Source organism: Salvelinus namaycush, chromosome 34 (genome assembly GCF_016432855.1).
Source record: "Salvelinus namaycush isolate Seneca chromosome 34, SaNama_1.0, whole genome shotgun sequence".
NCBI lineage: Eukaryota > Metazoa > Chordata > Actinopteri > Salmoniformes > Salmonidae > Salvelinus > Salvelinus namaycush.
Window position 1 is genome coordinate 37,454,188 of NC_052340.1, and position 6,260 is coordinate 37,460,447.

At 46.8% G+C, this 6,260-nt stretch overlaps 1 long non-coding RNA gene across 2 annotated transcripts; it reads left to right on the forward strand.

The window, feature by feature from the left end:
- The first annotated feature begins 386 nt into the window (after positions 1-386).
- LOC120028369 lies at positions 387-5,700 on the forward strand. 2 transcript variants are annotated; one of them, XR_005473439.1, is made up of 2 exons: positions 387-400; positions 3,870-5,700. It is a non-coding gene; the product is annotated as an uncharacterized LOC120028369 (long non-coding RNA). The 2 variants fall into 2 exon arrangements; XR_005473438.1 differs by lacking the exon at positions 387-400 and adding an exon at positions 3,665-3,680.
- The last annotated feature ends 560 nt before the right edge of the window (positions 5,701-6,260 follow it).

Sequence of the window (6,260 nt, forward strand, 5' to 3'; positions counted from 1 at the left end):
GTTAGTAGTCTTTATGGGATGACTCTGTCCTCACTGACAGGTTAGTAGTCTTTATGGGATGACTCTGTCCTCACTGGCAGGTTAGTAGTCTTTATGGGATGACTGTCCTCACTGACAGGTTAGTAGTCTTTATGGGATGACTCTGTCCTCACTGACAGGTTAGTAGTCTTTATGGGATGACTCTGTCCTCACTGACAGGTTAGTAGTCTTTATGGTGATTACTCTGTCCTCACTGACAGGTTAGTAGTCTTTATGGGGATGACTCTGTCCTCACTGACAGGTTAGTAGTCTTTATGGATTTCTCTGTCCTCACTGACAGGTTAGTAGTCTTTATGGGTATGACTCTGTCCTCACTGACAGGTTTGTAGTCTTTATGGGATGACTCTGTCCTCACTGGCAGGTTAGTAGTCTTTATGGGATGACTCTGTCCTCACTGGCAGGTTAGTAGTCTTTATGGGATGACTATGTCCTCACTGGCAGGTTAGTAGTCTTTATGGGATTACTATGTCCTCACTGACAGGTTAGTAGTCTTTATGGGATGACTCTGTCCTCACTGGCAGGTTAGTAGTCTTTATGGGATGACTCTGTCCTCACTGACAGGTTAGTAGTCTTTATGGGATGACTCTGTCCTCACTGGCAGGTTAGTAGTCTTTATGGGATGACTCTGTCCTCACTGGCAGGTTAGTAGTCTTTATGGGATGACTCTGTCCTCACTGACAGGTTAGTAGTCTTTATGGGATGACTCTGTCCTCACTGACAGGTCAGTAGTCTTTATGGGATGACTCTGTCCTCACTGGCAGGTTAGTAGTCTTTATGGGATGACTCTGTCCTCACTGACAGGTTAGTAGTCTTTATGGGATGATTCTGTCCTCACTGGCAGGTTAGTAGTCTTTATGGGATGACTAACTCCTCACTGACAGGTTAGTAGTCTTTATGGGATGACTCTGTCCTCACTGGCAGGTTAGTAGTCTTTATGGGATTACTCTGTCCTCACTGGCAGGTTAGTAGTCTTTATGGGGATGACTCTGTCCTCACTGACAGGTTAGTAGTCTTTATGGGATTACTATGTCCTCACTGGCAGGTTAGTAGTCTTTATGGGATGACTCTGTCCTCACTGGCAGGTTAGTAGTCTTTATGGGATGACTCTGTCCTCACTGACAGGTTAGTAGTCTTTATGAGGATTACCAAGTCCTCACTGACAGGTTAGTAGTCTTTATGGTGATTACTCTGTCCTCACTGGCAGGTTAGTAGTCTTTATGGGATGACTGTCCTCATTGACAGGTTAGTAGTCTTTATGGGATGATTCTGTCCTCACTGGCAGGTTAGTAGTCTTTATGGGATGACTAACTCCTCACTGACAGGTTAGTAGTCTTTATGGGATGACTCTGTCCTCACTGGCAGGTTAGTAGTCTTTATGGGATGACTCTGTCCTCACTGACAGGTTAGTAGTCTTTATGGGATGACTCTGTCCTCACTGACAGGTTAGTAGTCTTTATGGGATGACTCTGTCCTCACTGGCAGGTTAGTAGTCTTTATGGGATGACTGTCCTCACTGACAGGTTAGTAGTCTTTATGGGATGACTCTGTCCTCACTGACAGGTTAGTAGTCTTTATGGGATGACTCTGTCCTCACTGACAGGTTAGTAGTCTTTATGAGGATTACCAAGTCCTCACTGACAGGTTAGTAGTCTTTATGGTGATTACTCTGTCCTCACTGACAGGTTAGTAGTCTTTATGGGGATGACTCTGTCCTCACTGACAGGTTAGTAGTCTTTATGGATTTCTCTGTCCTCACTGACAGGTTAGTAGTCTTTATGGGTATGACTCTGTCCTCACTGACAGGTTTGTAGTCTTTATGGGATGACTCTGTCCTCACTGGCAGGTTAGTAGTCTTTATGGGATGACTCTGTCCTCACTGGCAGGTTAGTAGTCTTTATGGGATGACTATGTCCTCACTGGCAGGTTAGTAGTCTTTATGGGATTACTATGTCCTCACTGACAGGTTAGTAGTCTTTATGGGATGACTCTGTCCTCACTGGCAGGTTAGTAGTCTTTATGGGATGACTCTGTCCTCACTGACAGGTTAGTAGTCTTTATGGGATGACTCTGTCCTCACTGGCAGGTTAGTAGTCTTTATGGGATGACTCTGTCCTCACTGGCAGGTTAGTAGTCTTTATGGGATGACTCTGTCCTCACTGACAGGTTAGTAGTCTTTATGGGATGACTCTGTCCTCACTGACAGGTCAGTAGTCTTTATGGGATGACTCTGTCCTCACTGGCAGGTTAGTAGTCTTTATGGGATGACTCTGTCCTCACTGACAGGTTAGTAGTCTTTATGGGATGATTCTGTCCTCACTGGCAGGTTAGTAGTCTTTATGGGATGACTAACTCCTCACTGACAGGTTAGTAGTCTTTATGGGATGACTCTGTCCTCACTGGCAGGTTAGTAGTCTTTATGGGATTACTCTGTCCTCACTGGCAGGTTAGTAGTCTTTATGGGGATGACTCTGTCCTCACTGACAGGTTAGTAGTCTTTATGGGATTACTATGTCCTCACTGGCAGGTTAGTAGTCTTTATGGGATGACTCTGTCCTCACTGGCAGGTTAGTAGTCTTTATGGGATGACTCTGTCCTCACTGACAGGTTAGTAGTCTTTATGAGGATTACCAAGTCCTCACTGACAGGTTAGTAGTCTTTATGGTGATTACTCTGTCCTCACTGGCAGGTTAGTAGTCTTTATGGGATGACTGTCCTCATTGACAGGTTAGTAGTCTTTATGGGATGATTCTGTCCTCACTGGCAGGTTAGTAGTCTTTATGGGATGACTAACTCCTCACTGACAGGTTAGTAGTCTTTATGGGATGACTCTGTCCTCACTGACAGGTTAGTAGTCTTTATGGGATGATTCTGTCCTCACTGGCAGGTTAGTAGTCTTTATGGGATGACTAACTCCTCACTGACAGGTTAGTAGTCTTTATGGGATGACTCTGTCCTCACTGGCAGGTTAGTAGTCTTTATGGGATGACTCTGTCCTCACTGGCAGGTTAGTAGTCTTTATGGGATTACTATGTCCTCACTGGCAGGTTAGTAGTCTTTATGGGATGACTCTGTCCTCACTGGCAGGTTAGTAGTCTTTATGGGATGACTAACTCCTCACTGACAGGTTAGTAGTCTTTATGGGGATGACTCTGTCCTCACTGACAGGTTAGTAGTCTTTATGGGATTACTATGTCCTCACTGACAGGTTAGTAGTCTTTATGGGATGACTCTGTCCTCACTGACAGGTTAGTAGTCTTTATGGGATGACTAACTCCTCACTGACAGGTTAGTAGTCTTTATGGGATTACTCTGTCCTCACTGGCAGGTTAGTAGTCTTTATGGGCCTCCCGGGTGGCGCAGTGGTCTAGGGCACTGCATCGCAGTGCTAGCTGCGCCACCAGAGTCTCTGGGTTCGCGCCCAGGCTGGGCTGGGTTCGCGCCCAGGCTCTGTCGCAGCCGGCCGCAACCGGGAGGTCCGTGGGGCGACGCACAATTGGCATAGCGTCGTCCGGGTTAGGGAGGGTTTGGCCGGTAGGGATATCCTTGTCTCAGTATGTAAAATGTAATGTAATGTAAAAAAAAAAAAATGACTAGAATGTAAATGTAAATGTTTATGGTGATTACTAAGTCCTCACTGGCAGGTTAGTAGTCTTTATGGGATGACTCTGATTTATAGCATCACACAGCACAGAAACGCATCACACAGAAATGTGGTTGAAGAAAACACTTCCTGACTTCAGTAGACCACTACTGGTTAGTCATCCATGATTGTTCCATTTGGTGAGCACTAGCAGAACTTGACGTTGTTCCTGTCTCCTCTGTTTCTCCAGGTTTACAGTAGGGAACCCCTCCATGCGGCGGCCGCCCCCACTCAGCCCCCGGGACCCCTCCAGTGACCTGTACGACTCGTGTGTAGACAACTGGGTGGACCCCCAGATCTATGTTATCTTTAACGACGACCAGAGCTACCCCTACTTTATCATCCAGTACGAAGAGGTTCCCAGTACCGTGGCTATCTGACACGAGAGCAGACCGAACCAAACCTAGTACTGTAGCTGAGAACAGACCAGACCGAACCAAACCTAGTACTGTGGCTGAGAACAGACCAGACCGAACTAAACCCAGTACTGTGGCTGAGAACAGACCAGACCGAACCAAACCTAGGACTGTGGCTGAGAACAGACCAGACCGAACCAAACCTAGTACTGTGGCTGAGAACAGACCAGACCGAACCAAACCTAGTACTGTGGCTGAGAACAGACCAGACCGAACTAAACCCAGGACTGTGGCTGAGAACAGACCAGACCGAACTAAACCCAGTACTGTGGCTGAGAACAGACCGAACCAAACCTAGTACTGTGGCTGAGAACAGACCAGACCGAACCAAACCTAGTACTGTGGCTGAGAACAGACCAGACCGAACAAAACCCAGTACTGTGGCTGAGAACAGACCGAACCAAACCTAGTACTGTGGCTGAGAACAGACCAGACCGAACCAAACCCAGTACTGTGGCTGAGAACAGACCGAACCAAACCTAGTACTGTGGCTGAGAACAGACCAGACCGAACCAAACCTAGTACTGTGGCTGAGAACAGACCAGACCGAACCAAACCCAGTACTGTGGCTGAGAACAGACCAGACCGAACCAAACCTAGTACTGTGGCTGAGAACAGACCAGACCGAACCAAACCTAGTACTGTGGCTGAGAACAGACCAGACCGAACTAAACCCAGTACTGTGGCTGAGAACAGACCGAACCAAACCTAGTACTGTGGCTGAGAACAGACCAGACCGAACCAAACCTAGTACTGTGGCTGAGAACAGACCGAACCAAACCCAGTACTGTGGCTGAGAACAGACCGAACCAAACCCAGTACTGTGGCTGAGAACAGACCAGACCGAACCAAACCTAGTACTGTGGCTGAGAACAGACCGAACCAAACCCAGTACTGTGGCTGAGAACAGACCAGACCGAACCAAACCAGAGCTACCTCATACTGCATCATCAGTATGAAGAGTTAACCAGTACTGTCAACATCTGAGACCTATTGGTTCCTCCCTACACCCGTCATCCACAGCAGCTTCCGTCTGTATGCTGTTGGTGTGAAGCCCTTAAACTGGACAGTGGATTGCGTTTCATTTGTACACAATGCTGTGTGAATAGACATTAGCGTCTGCCATTTTGGGTCTGAACAGTTTAATTTGGACACAATGCTGTGAGAATAGACATTAGCGTCTGCCATTTTGGGTCTGAACAGTTTAATTTGGACACAATGCTGTGAGAATAGACATTAGCGTCTGCCATTTTGGGTCTGAACAGTGGACAGTTTAATTTGGACCCAATGCTGTGTGAATGGAGAATTGCCTTGGCGTCTGCCATTTTGGATCCCCGTCAGGCCTGAACAGTGGACAGAGTCACTGAGACTCAGTGCTGGAGTGACCGCATAACGTTTCTGTTTAAAACATGACCCCCATCTCTCTCTCTCTCTCTCTCTCCCTAAGACCTCTTTCTCTCAGAGGGCAGACATATTTGGTGAGATAAGCTGTACGTACGTTCCTCTTGTTTATATTTGAACTGTGTGCCTTTTGTTCATAAAAATGTTTATTTATGTTAGTTAAATGTAACATTGAGTAAATAAATAATCTAAAAGAGAAAATCATAGCCCTGTCCAGGCTGATTTTATTGCCAAGTTTTATATTTCATTGGCAGTTGAGTACACTCTTTCTACAGCCTCAGCAAACACTGGTCCTGTTTTATGGTCCTACTGTAAGTAGCCAATATGCAGCCAAGACAGAAAGTTAAATGCAGTCAGACTAAAGTAGCGCTGACGCGCTCAGCTACCCCCTCAAGATGCTGAGCCTGTCTGGCAGGGTTGGTCCAACAAAGACAGAGCCCCCTGATGGGTGAGCATAATACACAAGGAATTTCTCCAAGCTGCTAATGAGAACCTTGACGACCTTGTACCTAGCCGGTGGGGATTCTGGTGGGGTGCCCCAACCAGGCAGTGGCAGTGCTGGCAACACTAGCTGCAGAAATCCATGGGGAGGGGGTCACACGCTGACAATCAGAGAGGGGGCAAATTATTGTGGCCCTGGTAGCACAAAATAAAAGGTCTGACTGCACAGAGATTCTTGGGAAAATGGCCACAACAGCATGTGTGTGTTTCAGGGTAGGGGGGTGTATCTGAGAACCATCAGCTAGGACTTGACATTGGTTAAT